The sequence below is a fragment of the Microtus pennsylvanicus genome, chromosome 5 (assembly GCF_037038515.1).
Source record: "Microtus pennsylvanicus isolate mMicPen1 chromosome 5, mMicPen1.hap1, whole genome shotgun sequence".
NCBI classification, from domain to species: Eukaryota; Metazoa; Chordata; class Mammalia; order Rodentia; family Cricetidae; genus Microtus; species Microtus pennsylvanicus.
Genome location: NC_134583.1, coordinates 72,065,862 through 72,079,573, shown reverse-complemented (window position 1 = coordinate 72,079,573; position 13,712 = coordinate 72,065,862). Strand labels below are relative to the sequence as shown.

General features: G+C 48.7%; 1 protein-coding gene across 27 annotated transcripts in view; it reads right to left on the bottom strand.

Moving 5' to 3' along the window:
- The window catches only part of Tacc2 (transforming acidic coiled-coil containing protein 2), a 208,903-nt gene that overhangs the window by 51,858 nt on the left and 143,333 nt on the right, over positions 1-13,712 (bottom strand). The window lies entirely within an intron of this gene.

Sequence of the window (13,712 nt, the reverse complement as noted above, 5' to 3'; positions counted from 1 at the left end):
TTTTACTTCTGCAGAAGGCTGCACAGCTGCTTTAAATGCACCAGGCAAGCACACCGGAGCACACCCATGGTCCTACTGGGCTTCTAGTCAAAGTGCAAAGAGTCCTTCCTGTGCCTCACACTCTTGTCCAGTTGGCTACCTCTACACCTGGCGGGTAAGCCAAGAGTAGCTTCTGAGGCCAGGACGCGGCATGGAGGACATACTTCTATCTTAGAAAACTGTTGACTGGGGAAGGAACTTGTGGCAGGTGGTGTCTTTATTAAAGTCTTCTACTGTTTGAGAGACCAGGCTGGCGTCAAATTTGAAGAGAGGTGGGATTAAAGGCGTGTGCCACCACACCCAGCCCTACTAATTATTTCATTCAGTCCTTTGGTAGAAAAGATGGGACATTTAATTGACATTTCCCATACAGACCATACAGTGCTCTAACTCTGAATCTGAATGAAAAATCAGGACACGGTTACTCTGTCTTCTCAAACAGGTAAAGAAAGATGCAGGGAGCTGAGTTATTTAACCCAGTCCCTAGCCCGTTCATAGTAGCCATGGTGTAGCAATACCTGGGCTTGCCTTCAGTAAGCCCTGCCTCCCAGCAGGAGACTCCAAATAATACCTGCCCTGGAAACCTAAGGTTCCCCTATCTGGTTACTAAAAATTAGTTCAAAAGCACTGCTCTTGAGGAAGGGGGTTTATCTGCACGTATCTAGGCCAACTCCTCACAATACTAGATTGCAGTTCCCAACATGACAGCGACCAGAGACTGGATGGAGGGCCCTGGGAACACATATCTGCAAGGAAATGACACGGGGCAAGGCCGAAAGATCCTCACATCAGCCCCACCTTCTGCTCGGAATGGAGCGCTACCATGACATAAACCTTAGCTTCTCGCTGCTGCGTTCACTGAGCGTGGAGCCCGTGAGCTCCCCAAGGTCTCCCTTTTCTGATTCCCTATTCCCTCAAGACCAAGCTCAAGTTAAAACCATGGCTTTAGCCAAAAGCCCCGCTTCAGGGAAGATTAGCCTGGCAAGTCTAGTCCAAAATACCATCTGCTGTCCCTAGAGAGAGAGGGAACCCTTCCAGAAGCAAGGCTGAGCCCTCAGCAGACCAGTCTCTTGCCTTTGCATCTCATGTGGGTAAGCGTTTGACGGGTTGGTGTGTGTTTTTAAAACTGCTGCATCCTGATGTCTATTCATTGAAGGATTCCACTGAGTGACAACTTTAGACAGCCCTGTCAACAAAAACCATCCTGGCCAACACACACCCACCCACCCATATGGGCACACACAAAGACACACACATAGAGGCACGCCCAGAGGCAAGCATGAACATTTCTCTTCCTCCTGCCTAAGACAACTGGGCCAGATGAATAACTTTCCAGGGAATGACAGACAGGAGATTTCACTTCAATCTGAGTCTGGGCAAGTCATTTGCTCTGCAACATCATCTTACACAGTGAAGGTGGGACATGACTCCAACATCGCCAAATACTAAGATCCAATTTAGACAGTGCAATGACTGAGGGACAGAAGGTCAGGAGCTGTGGTCCATGAACAAAAGCTGTCACTGGCAGGCCAGACTGCTAGAATTTTCCAAGCTGACACCTACGGTCACCCAGAGAAAAATCATGCAGCTGGTGGCATATGTACCTCAAGATTCCCAGCACCAGGGGCCTGTTGGGCTCACGGAGTTGGTTCTATTTTCAGATGCAGGTGGCTATGTGGAGAGGTCAGGAGGGTTCAAAAAAGGGAGAGAGCACAGACAGGTGGGGTGGGGCATCCCTCAGCTCTGGCTAGAGCCAGTGATAAACTGAACACAGCTGAGAGACAGACTCGGCTTCGGGTCGGCCAAGGCAAAGGTGGAATTTATAACAACGTTACAGAACTTGTTACGTGCAGAGAGAAATGCGAGCTCCAGCCATTTTTTGGATGTTTCAGCCCTCAACTCAAGGCTTACATTCTAGGAAGGTAGTTTCAATTGGTCCATCTTCGGTCGTATGTCTATGTCTTAGCTAAGAGAAGGCAGTGGACCTTAGTTAAACAACCCCAAGAGATGAGGAAAACAGAATTCCTCAAAAGGCAGTCAGAAAGGAGAGGGGATAACAGTCTGCCCAAACACACAACCCCTCCGGGACTCACCAATGAACAACTGTGCAGCCTTAATTAAGTGAAGCTCTGAATTGTCTGTCCGTCAAACGGGGATTGTAAGAACTCTAAGGAAAAGTCTCCCCATAATTGCTATTTAGAGACAGGAGTGGTGAAGCTAGAAGGAAGTTGGCGGGGGGTGGGGGGATCCCCCCCGAGAAGCCCTGTTCCTATTTGTGCACCTGATATACTATTGTAAAAACCCTGGCTTCAACTTTCATGATAAGGTCTCAATTTAATATAACAGAATGGCTGGGCTGCGGTGGTGGGGCACACCTTTAATTTCAGCAGGGAGACAGAGACAGGTGACCTCTGTGAGTTCAAGGTCAGTCTGTTCTACAAGAGCTAGTTCCAAGACAGGCTCCAAAGCTACAGAGAAACCCTGTCTCAAAAAACCAAAAAAAAAAAGAGAATGCTTTAAGCCTGAAAGGAGAGACTATCCTAACCCACAGTCAAGGGATGAATCATGGGACCCTGAACAGCCTCATGAAGGCATGATAAGAGGTAGCTGTGTCTCCTGAGGTTAAATATCCCTGTGGTGGCAAGAGATAGGTTGTTCCCGCTTCACCAGAAATGAGGGCACTAGATCATTTCTCACATGTACACAGATCTGCTTCTGCAAACACCTCATGACATCACTTACACGGGAATTCCGATACACATACATACACACACACACTCAGCTTTGTGGGCTTGAAAGGAGCAGGGGAAGAGATATCCAAATTCCGGAGGTAGTTGGGGTACCCCATGAGCACGCATTCACCTCATAAATAGTCATAAAAACTCACTAGGATCCACAGCGAAGCACCCACCAAGCTGCTGCCCTCCTTTGGAACAGTCGTTCTTTACTAGATAAATTTCTGCTTGAACAGGCTGGATTTTTTTCCCCCTAGGAAGACAGTAACTGAGAGCCCCCAGCAATGCAGTTGTAACTCTGACGCTGCAAGCTCTGGGAACTTGGGGAATGTTCTGTGCAAGCCAGCTGGGCACCTCTTCTATTTTATTTGGCTAAGGCTACTCAGTTGGTCTTGAAAGAAAATCGGGAGGCTAGAGAAAACGTGGCCAATGCTTTGGCAGGACAACTGTGGAGAGAATGTCCTGTACAAGGGGGGCGAAGCTGAATCACAGGAGCTCAGCCTTTCTGACAGGGAGACACAACTCAGCCTCCAGGGAAAGGCAGTGTTTCCAGAATGAAGGTCCGTGTGGCAACGGGCACAGGCGGGCATGTACAAGTGCGCATGCTCAAACGTCCTTTGCAGACACTCCTTTGTTACCACTCTAGGGACCTCTCAAAAGACACCACCATTCTGGAGGCCCCATGACTGGAGACACAGAATGTCAGAGTTTGGCTCCCAGGCTCATGGTCCCATCATTGGTAGCTGTATCTCGTTAGGACTGGCAGAAAAGCCAGATGGTGAGTCAAGACTTGGGGGAGGAGGGCTGTCAGATGGCTCAGCAGGTATAGGTGCTTGTCGCCAAGGCTGAAGACCTGAGTTCCATCTCTGAAACTCACATGGTGGAAATAGAAAACGGACTCTTACAAAGTGTCTTCTGATCTCTACATGTGCACTGTGGATACACGCATGTGCACACACACATTTTAATTAAAAAAAGAAACAGAGAAAAAGGCACTCAGACTGCCCTTTATTTCCTTGCCTTCGTACAATATAGTCTAGAAATCTCATTTTGTTGCTGAACTCCTTGCTGAAGTAAATTTACATTGGAATCTTTATTTTTGCCTTGAAGAAGTCACTATTAAACCCAGGGCCTTGTACATATCAAGCAAATGTCTAATCACTGATCTATATTCCCAGTACCTCAGTCAGAATTTTTTACTTTAAATTTAGATTTGCTAAAAATTTAATCAGAGGGGCTGAATGGCTCAATGGTTAGGAGTGCTTCCTGTTCTAGAGGCCTGGAGTTCATTTCCCAACACCAAACATCAGACAGCTCCCAACTTCCTAAACTCTAGCTCCAGGGCATCTGGTGCCCTCTTCAGGCCTCTGTGGGCATCAGCACAAACGTGTGTATATACACATGCAGATAACACACACACACATAAATAAAAAAGTAAAAAACTGTAAACAAGACACGGACACCAGCAAAAAATGGATATATCACACTGAACTCAGGAAGACAGAAGTTTCTCACAGGCTGTCACCAGTCACAGTTTTCTCAGGGGCAAAGGCAGTAATGTCCCACCTGGTCAGAAGCCACCCAAGTAGACAGGTGTTTTCACCCACCCACAATGTTATTGAGCCCAGAAAACCTCTCAGCTTAGCTGAGCCATGCGCAGGGAGCTCACACTGAAAGTGCTTCTGTCCCCTAGGCTTGCCTGGTCTCTGGGAACACACCAAGCTTTCTTTACACATTAAGTCTGAGAGGTTTGGCATCTAGATCGTGAACTGAAATCAAATGAGAAGAGACAAGGTTGTGCTGGCAACCAGCACACGACAGCATGATGAGATCAGGAACCAGGTCCCGTTGTCAGATTTACACTTAACTTCTTTCTCAAGCAGCCGAGTGCTGCTGGCAGGCCAGCTGGGAGTGTCTGTTTGACTCACATGGGTTACTGTCACAAACGCCCTTGGCCTTGAGACAGTGATGTTTGGGGAATTATATTTGTTTATTGGAGTTTACTACATGTAATTGAAATCCAAGGTGACTTATCAGCCATCATACCTAAATCACTGGCTATGGCGTTGTTGGTTTTGTTGTATTAAAACAAACTAGCATATAAGGAACTGAAAATACCTTAGAATTATGAAAATATGTTCTTACTGTATCAATTATATAGCCAATAAAAATAAATGATTTTAGTCAAAACTTGCCCAAAATATAACCTGGGATCACTGCCCTCCCTCTGGCACCTTTAACCTTCACTTCCGTGGGTCTGACATCCAGTGGTTTCTCACCTTCGTGGTCACTGTTCCCACATCGGCACCCACTCCTGTCCCTGCTGATCATCTCAGAGCAGTTAGCATGAATGGACTACAGCTGTCTGAACTCAGGGCGAGCCCCTCACCCCGGACAAGGTCAAGTCCTCCAGCTGCTTCATGACCCTCGCTTGTCCCAACATTACTGCCACCCACGACCCAGGCCTCCAGGAGGACTTTATTCTCTCTGTCTACCTGGTTCTCCCAAGTATAGGAACCAGCCTGTGCACTAGGCCGGCCTCCATTCCACCATCATGGCTCTTCATAGCTCCCTCGGCCTGGAACCCTGACCCCTAGCTCTGTGATGGATGGCCACTCCTCTGCTCTCCAGGTCTGAGCTCCAGTGGGCCGTCCTAGCTCAAGAAATACACAGCAGTGCCAGCACCTCTATCCGATTATCTGATTACAGTTCTTACTAAATATTCAAGTGGGATTTGGTGCTTAATTTTACGATTCTTCACCCACAGCTGCTTTAGAGCTCTGTGTGTGTGTGTGTGTGTGTGTGTGTGTGTGTGTGTGTGTGTGTGTGTGTGTCAAGAGAGGGGTTCAGTAAACTCAGGAATCATAGGTCCAGGTTTTTAAAGAAGCTGGAAGCACAAGCTTGCTTTAGGTATCCCCAGTGTGTTAACAGGAAGGATACGCTAATTCTAATCACACAGTGTTAACACTGTAAGGGCTGCTGGTGTGAGTGGGTGAGCACTAGCCCTCCACCTAGCAGTGTGTAGAGTACACTATATCTACAAACACAGCACCATGGCCACTCCAAGCACCGATTACTTTTTCTCCTGCCCCTGATACACAGGAAACGAAGGCCCAAGGCTGGTAACAGCCTGTCCATATTGAGAGCCAAATCTGCAGATGCTCAATTCTATAATTAATAAGCATTGTACGGCTGCATTCCTTAAGCCGTCAGGATTAATATGTGTAATATACACAAGGAGAGCAATTTAATTTATACTTTCATCAGTTCAGAATTTGTAATAAGGGGTCAGAGGTTGAGCTGACTAAGCTGCATTCTGTATGAGAGAAGAGGGTGAAACTACTCCATGACGGGCAATGCCTTAAGAGAAATGTGCATTTCCAGGCACAGGGCAAAACCCATGGGCTGCTTCACTTCATGTGCTGCTTTTGCAAGCCATCTGTTCATTTTCATTATAAGCAAAAATAGGAAGGCAAGGGGAAAGGGATTTAACTCCTGCTTCTTATTGATCAAGGGAACTGTTTGCAGACTGGCATAAAATAGGCTCTAACATTTTTCACATTTATTTATTCATGAGTGAGGTATGGGGACACATACCATGGCTCACACACAGAGATCAGAGGACAACTTGAAGACGTCACATCTTCTCTCTGGGTCTCTGGCTTAGGGGAGGTACCATTACCCATGGGGCCCTGTCACCAGGCTGCCTGGAATCACCAAGGGCACTCAGACAGAAGCTGACCCTGTTGTACACTCCTTAGGATGCAGGGGTTCTCCGTCTTGTGTTCCCAAGATTACAAATTGTTCCTGCTCCTCATTCCAGGGAGGTGCTTGGAAGGTTCTGGAGCTATCCTCTCTCCAGAGCTAGCTTTGGACGCACCTGTAGGTTATGCCAGGCTCAGGAGGACACTGTCATCCAGCTCCATCCCACTCCTACAGACTTCCTTTTTCACTTTTTTAAAAACAGAAATCGTTTTCATCTCACAAGAAGCACGTCATTTGTCCAAAAACCTCTTAGATTTCTCACCCTGACTCAAGGGGACTCCGGTGGTCCTTTTAATCGTCTCTCTGCAACATGCAATTTGCTAAAAACCACAGTTTCGGGCAGACTGTCTCATTTGGCAAGCTTAAAGAGGACATCCTTCCCATTAGGGAAATAGCTGAGATTACAGATTCATACTCTAGAAGAAAATGGATGGGTAGTTTATTTGGGGTTAAAGATGACTAGCTGGGGTCCAGCCTCTCCACTGAGTCTTACCCTGAGCTGTTGTCAGACTCTATTTTTCCCTTTGTATGTCTCTTCAGGATACTGGGGCGAAGGTTCTAAGGGAGGTGGGCATGTATCAGCGGGTGCGGGTGTGTGTGTGTGGGGGGGGGCTGAGCTAGACTAGAAGACCCCAGACTGAGCTTTGTCCCTGCTCAGGGAGTGCGTCCAACAGGAGGCGACCACAGGAGCTGTTCTCTGTCCTGCTGGCCACTGACATGAATTCAGTCTTCAGCAGGGTCTCCTTAATAGGGAGCAGATGTGCGTCTCTGCAGCTTCAGAAACAGCTGTATCAAAGGCTCCACCCTACCACTGTCATTTGTGGGAGCCATCGTGGGAACTGCTAATTGTTCCTTGTTCTGCATTACAGGGAGGTACCTGGAATGGTCTGGAAGAAAATACTTCTTTCCTCCAGAGGCTAGTTTTGCATTAGGGAGAGCATGTGCACACCTGTAGGCCATGGCAGATTCTTCCAGAAGAGATTCCTTGAAGAGTGACCTTAAGCTTTCCTGGGGTACAGGGACCCTGGCAGAGTAAGCATTAGTCTCTTGGGGAGCTGTGATGGCAGAAATGCAGAGGGCATGCACTGGGGGGTGATGCAGGGTGGGTATGAGGACCAGGCACCCTTTTGTATTTGTATCTGGGCATGCTCAGCTTTAACCATCAGTTCCAGTGGTTCAATCATGTGCTCTAAGCAAGGCTGGCCACATGACCAGGTGCATAAGTGTAGTGTGTGGGTTTGGTGGTGTCTAAAGAGGTATATCTGGGTTTCGCCTGTGGCTGTGGCTTTGGCTGCAAGTAGAAAATAAAATAAAAGGGGCTTAAAGAAAAAAAGCAAAAAGAATTAGGTCTTCTGTGATTGGTGGGTGGGGCTCCACCAGATTAAATGTCACAGTGGCTTTAGAAAACTGGATCTCCCACAGAGAAACCCCAAACACTCCAGCCGTGTGTGTGTGTGTGTGTGTGTGTGTGTGTGTGTGTGTGTGTGTGTGTGTGTTTAGCGGTGGCCTTTGTGTTCCAGAGCTGACTTTCCTGACTCCTCTGAGTCACCTCTCCCTCTCTGTGACCCCTGACCCCTCTTAACAGGCTTCTAGCTGCTGCAGGAATTCTGAGCTTCAACTTCAGAGCTGTCTGCTCCACCAAGACCTGGAACCCAGGTAGGAGATGGGAACACCCTAGGGAGGGCAGGCATCAAGTCTTGGGCCTCTGCTTGGTCCACAAATGCCAGCGAACATCCCAGCACCTGTCTCCTGCCCTAAGTGGAGGACAACAGGAAGCCTGGGACAACTGCCAGAGTGAGCATCTTCAGGTACCAGAGCAAAGCTGCAGAGAAGCCAGCAAGAGGCAGGGAGAGGTAAGGAAGAGCTTGGAGGCTGGGAGCTTCTAGGAGTTTCCCAGAGCCTTTGAGTCCCTGGTTCTGAGGCCAGAAGGGCCATCTACGGGTAAGAAAGGAAGGGGTGTTCCATGGAAGGTGGCACCTCAGTGCTCAGCTGCTGAGAGATGACAGTGTGCTGTACAATGGCTAGATGTAAGAGTTTCCCAGGTCTCTCCTGTCCAGACATGCAAGGAAAAAAGGAAAAGAAAGTCAGGAAGGGAGGGAGGAAGGGAAAGACAGAAGAAGAGAGGGATGAATGTGTCTGAGTGGTGCTTGCTGACTACTTCCAAAGCGTTCTTTCTGCAGCTGGCTGCACCGTCTGGAGCTGCCCCCAAACTCCAAGGCCCTGTGCTGCCAGCTGCCTGCTTCCGCTGACAGGACAGAAGGCCGTGGCCAGGTGGTGGCTGTAGCCAGTGAGTTTTCTCTGGCCCCATTCCCAGTGTGGGGCCGTGTGGTTATCGTCACCATGTTTGTGTGACAGTGGGTAGCACAGGTATCCTTTCCTTCTGACTGGAAGTTCTGAGTTTTCTCTCTGTTTCTCCAACAAGTTGCCACTCTGGTTCATATCTGTGACCTGCATGTTCCCCCTGGGTCAGCATGGTAGGCGGTACGGAGCCCAGGGTGTTCAGACAGACTGATCCACTGCTCCCAAGACAAGGAGGGGAGAGCACACCCAGAGAACGCTACCCAGCCTGTCTACTGTCAGGGGCACTGCGGTGCTTTGACAAGTCCCTCAGCGGACACTAGCTCCAGGCAGATTTTCCTACCTGGGGACCAAGCAGACAAAATTATTCAGGAAATCTTGCCCCACAGTTGGTTTTTATTATATTCTTTGGGAGCAGTTAAAATAATATCTATCGGGCTGGAGAAATGGCTCAGTGGTTAAAAGCACTGGCTGCTCTTCCAGGGGTGCTGAGTTCAATTCCCAGCAACCGCATGGAGGCTCACAACCATCTGTAACAGGATCTGATTCCCTCTTCTGGTGTGTGTGTAAAGACAGGTCACTCATGTACATAAAATAAATATTTATTTAAAAATGATATCTATCAATATCTGCAGCTGTATCATCTATAACTGGAATTACAGATGATTGTGAGCCGCTGTGCAGGTGATGGGAACCAAACCCTGGTCCTCTGCAAGAGCAACAAGTGCCCTTAACTGCTGAGCCACCTCCAGCCCTTACTCTTAATAATCTTCAAGAGTCTATAGTCACCAAGCCAAACAGATGTCCTCAACATAATCACCCAGTCTAACTGAAGGTCTAGGTCCTTCTTTCAATATCTCCTGTCCCCTTTCTCTCTTAGCCCTTGGCAATCATGTTTCTGAGCCCTGTTTCCCCCTGTTACTTAACATTAATTTGCAGAGAACGCGGAGTATTTTTAAAGTCAGGCCCAAAGCTACAGTATTACATTGAGAACTCAAAAGCGGCCCCTTGCAGGTTAACTGTTTCCTCATACATAGCCACACAAGTCTAGTGCACGAATGGGCTTATGCAAATTCATTAATGGGATTGCCAAATTCATACAAATATATAAAACAGTTAAACATCCTCGGGCACACTCGTGTGTTGCATTGTTTACATCTTCCAGTCTAGAAGGAAGGCAGCATTTTTATCTGAGTGGGATTCTGGGAGATGGTGACTTTTTAATACAGTTGAAAGAAAGCAGCACAGACTTGCTGATGGACTGGGAGAAGACACCATTGGCGGTCCCCTCCCATAGTGGGGTGGGGGTGAGGAGTGGAAAGACCATGGGGCTGTCTGGGCTCACCCAGGCTTTCCTGGAGGTGGTTAAAGTTGCCCATGTGTCAGAAGTGTGAGAAATCTGCTACCCTCAGATGTAGCATTGCTACTGGCCAGAAATGTGGGACGATGACATGGAGCAGTCCCGTGAGAGAGGAAGCCCTGGGTGGCCAGATGAGGGCAGCAGCCAAGAGCGAAGACCATGGAGTCTTCAATCAGTGAGAGCAGATTAGAGCAGGCTAGGAGGGCTGTGTGGAAGAAGTGATGCTTCCACAAACCCTGCTGGCCAGGGGGAGGCAGCAAGAAGGAGTAAGGACAGGACCTTGAAGGGACCTGTGGGGCCAGGGAAGTCAGTCAGCACTGAGCTTTGCTCAAGCAATGGGAACGCAAGATGTGTGCGTTGGGTTGGGATGAGGCGTGGCAGGGGACCGAGTCAAGGCAATGTGAGGCACAGGGCCAGATCTAGGTTTATTTATGTTCAAGTCAAAAAGAAAGAAAAAATCAGGTAGGAGAGGAAGAGTCTAAATGTGTTCCTTGTCTTGCAGAGTGTCACTGAGTAGCCCTGTTCATTTGGAGTTCCACATTCTTCTCATGGGAGATTTGGGGGGTGGGCATAGATTTGAGAGCTGCCTGTGCTTTTTACGACTGTGTGGCATTCCTGAATCCCTCAACATCTCCCTAGCTAATGAGGTAGGAACTGCATTTCAAGATGGACAGTGGTTGGTGGCAGAAGATGCCTCCTAACAGAGGGCTTGCTGGAGCAGGCTGGGCTAGGGTTCTAGGGGGACTCAAGGGCCTATGGCATGTGTACAGCTCACCCCGGCTCAAGAAGAAATTGTCTCATCATGTTGCTGCTTTGCATCCCACTTACTGTAGCCTGGAAACAGAGTAAAGATGCTAGCCACCAAAGCCTGATGACTTTAAACTTGATCCTTAGGCCCCATGGGGTGAAAGAAGAGAACCAACTCCCACAAGCTGGCCTCTGACCTTCACTCACTTTTACACACCCACAGAGAGAGAATAAAAACCAAAAGACCAGAGTGACCTGGATTGCCAAATATACATGAAGTTAGCTATACAAGTTGGCAAGCAGGACTTCAGAATTATAGGGAAAAGAAAGCAGGCTCCATCTAGGAGAAGCTGGGGAGGGGAGATGAGGCGGGACAGAGAGGAAGGTACCTGCCACAGGAGATGCAGCTAGACAGGGCAGCTGTGTTTGAGCACACAACCTTCTACAGTTTATAATGGTGGCCCAGAGAGTGAGGAGCCAATGAGGCCTGGCCAAAGTGACTGGGATCTGCTCTGGCACACACAGGAAAGATACCTCACAAAGAGTCTGTCTGATCTGTGGGGTTAAAAGGCATATAGTGGCCAAGATTGGGCATGATCCTCCAAAACCACCTGGGAGCTCCAGACGCAGGGAGGAAGGGCACCCAGATGCCCTGGATAGTGAATAAGGAATCTTCCCTGCCTTGGAGATGCCCCCAAACCCTTAGTTCTCTGTGAGTCCTGGTGACAAGAAGCGCCAAGGGGGACAGTACTGGCGCACGATGGTGGGTGTGGACGTTCACCCCAGGATGTCTGTCTTTGTTGCTAAAACAAAACACCACAAGATGAGCGGTAAAAATACTGAAGCTATTTCTCATGGCCTTGGAGCCTGGGAGACCCAAGCCTAACTCAGGGTAGGTGTGGGCTCCCTGCCTGCCTCACAAGCGGCAGAACTTCTTGATGTGCCTCAGGACTGCAGGAGTGAGCCGCAAGCCCCCCACCCCCACCAGGTCCTTGTCATCTCCCTAAGGCCCCAACCGACCCAATCTGTGCGAAGACCAGGATCTCTACGAGTTCTTCCCCACAGGACCCTCTCCAGTACTTTCTATGTACATTAGGAGGTGCTCAGGCTAGGCAGGTTCCCAATCTCTGAGCAGCAGGCACCCAGCCCTGTCTTGCTCTTGAGAGGAGAAAGAAGTCAAAGTTCTTGGACCCAGTAAGCCCGAGCTCTCCATGAGGAACCCAAGAGAGGACGTGAAGCTGGACAAGAATGGTGCCCAGGGGGAAGGGTGTGCATGAGGGAGCCATCAGCACATCCTGGACCGAGGGCTCAAAGATCCTGGGCAAGGCAAGAAACTCAGGTCAATCATCTTTACAATGAGACATTAGCAAACTATAACCCATTGCCTGCTTGTTATGAGTAAAGTTTTATTGGAACAGTAAGTTACATATCATCTATGGCAGCTTTTGCCCTGTAGGAGCAGAGCTGTTTACTATCTGACCCCTAACAGTTTCTAACCTTGTGATTTAACCACTCAGAGGATTCAGTTTCCTTATACAGAAAATTTGCCTACAAGGTTAATATATTTATATAACAAACAAAACAGCCCTGCAGAGATTGGCGATGCAGCTCAGTTCGGAGAGCGCTTGCCTAACAGGCAGAAGGACCAAACACCCAGCACTCCATAAACAGGGTGGTGCACACCTGTGATCCCAGCACTCTGAATAGAGCCAGGAAGATCAAAAATTCAAGGTCATCCTCAGCTATGTAGCAAATTGGAAGCCAGTCTGGAATACACAAGACACTGTCTTTAAAAAGGCCAGACAGAGAGTGCACTAAAGTTTCTGTTGAATCTGGGTCTCCTCAGCGAAGCTAAGTAAAGAGCTCTTCCCTCCTGGCATGGAGTCTGCCTCATCCAGCTCTGTTCCCACGTCTGGCACCAACAAACTGCACCCACCTGCCCTGCAGACGCAACCGCTAAGAGAATTCACAAATATAAACAGAGCGAAGTCATCTGAGCAAGCGCAATCGACTCAGGATGGGCGTGTGTGAGCAGGCCTGACTTAGTCGGTGCTTTGTGTTCAGTGGGTCTCCCCTTTCTGAAACAAAAGCAGGAGCCTATGAACAATTGGTTTTCAAGGGACAACGGTTCTCAATGCCAAGTCCACCCCGTGAAGCTTTAGGGGCAAGGACGGAATTGATCCACACCCTTTGCTGACCTGCAGTGCTGCCCCGGCTCCAGTAATCCATCTGACAAGAGGAGCCAATCATATTTCAGGCTAATGTAGTTTCCTAGGCAACCAACAATATAGTCACAGAAACAGACTGTAAGATAGTAGAAAGAAACACAGAGCTTGGAGAGGCACTGACCCATAATCTCCTGACTTTGATGTAAAGCTCGCCTGCCGAGTTGTTCATACTGGATCAATACCTGAAACCCCAGGCTATGAGCAACATGGTACCCCAACCCAAGACCCCAGCAGAATGGGCTGGCATGACCCCTTGCAAGCTCAGGAGTTACTAGGAAGGCTTTGGAATGTTACTGCCTTTAGGGCCCCCAAGGAGCAAGCCTCCAAGATGGGGGAGGGCCAGAATCCTGTGGATGTGGGCACGAGGCCATAGAGCCAGGGTGCAGCTATCTAGGAATGATGCCAGAAGAGATGACACCCACAAGGAGCCTTTGGGACTTAAGCTTACACCCCACTCAACAGATAACTTGCAGCTTATTCAATGTGTGGGAACTGGGGGGAGGGGGGCAGGGAACGACTCCTAGTGCGCCCAGTAATAAT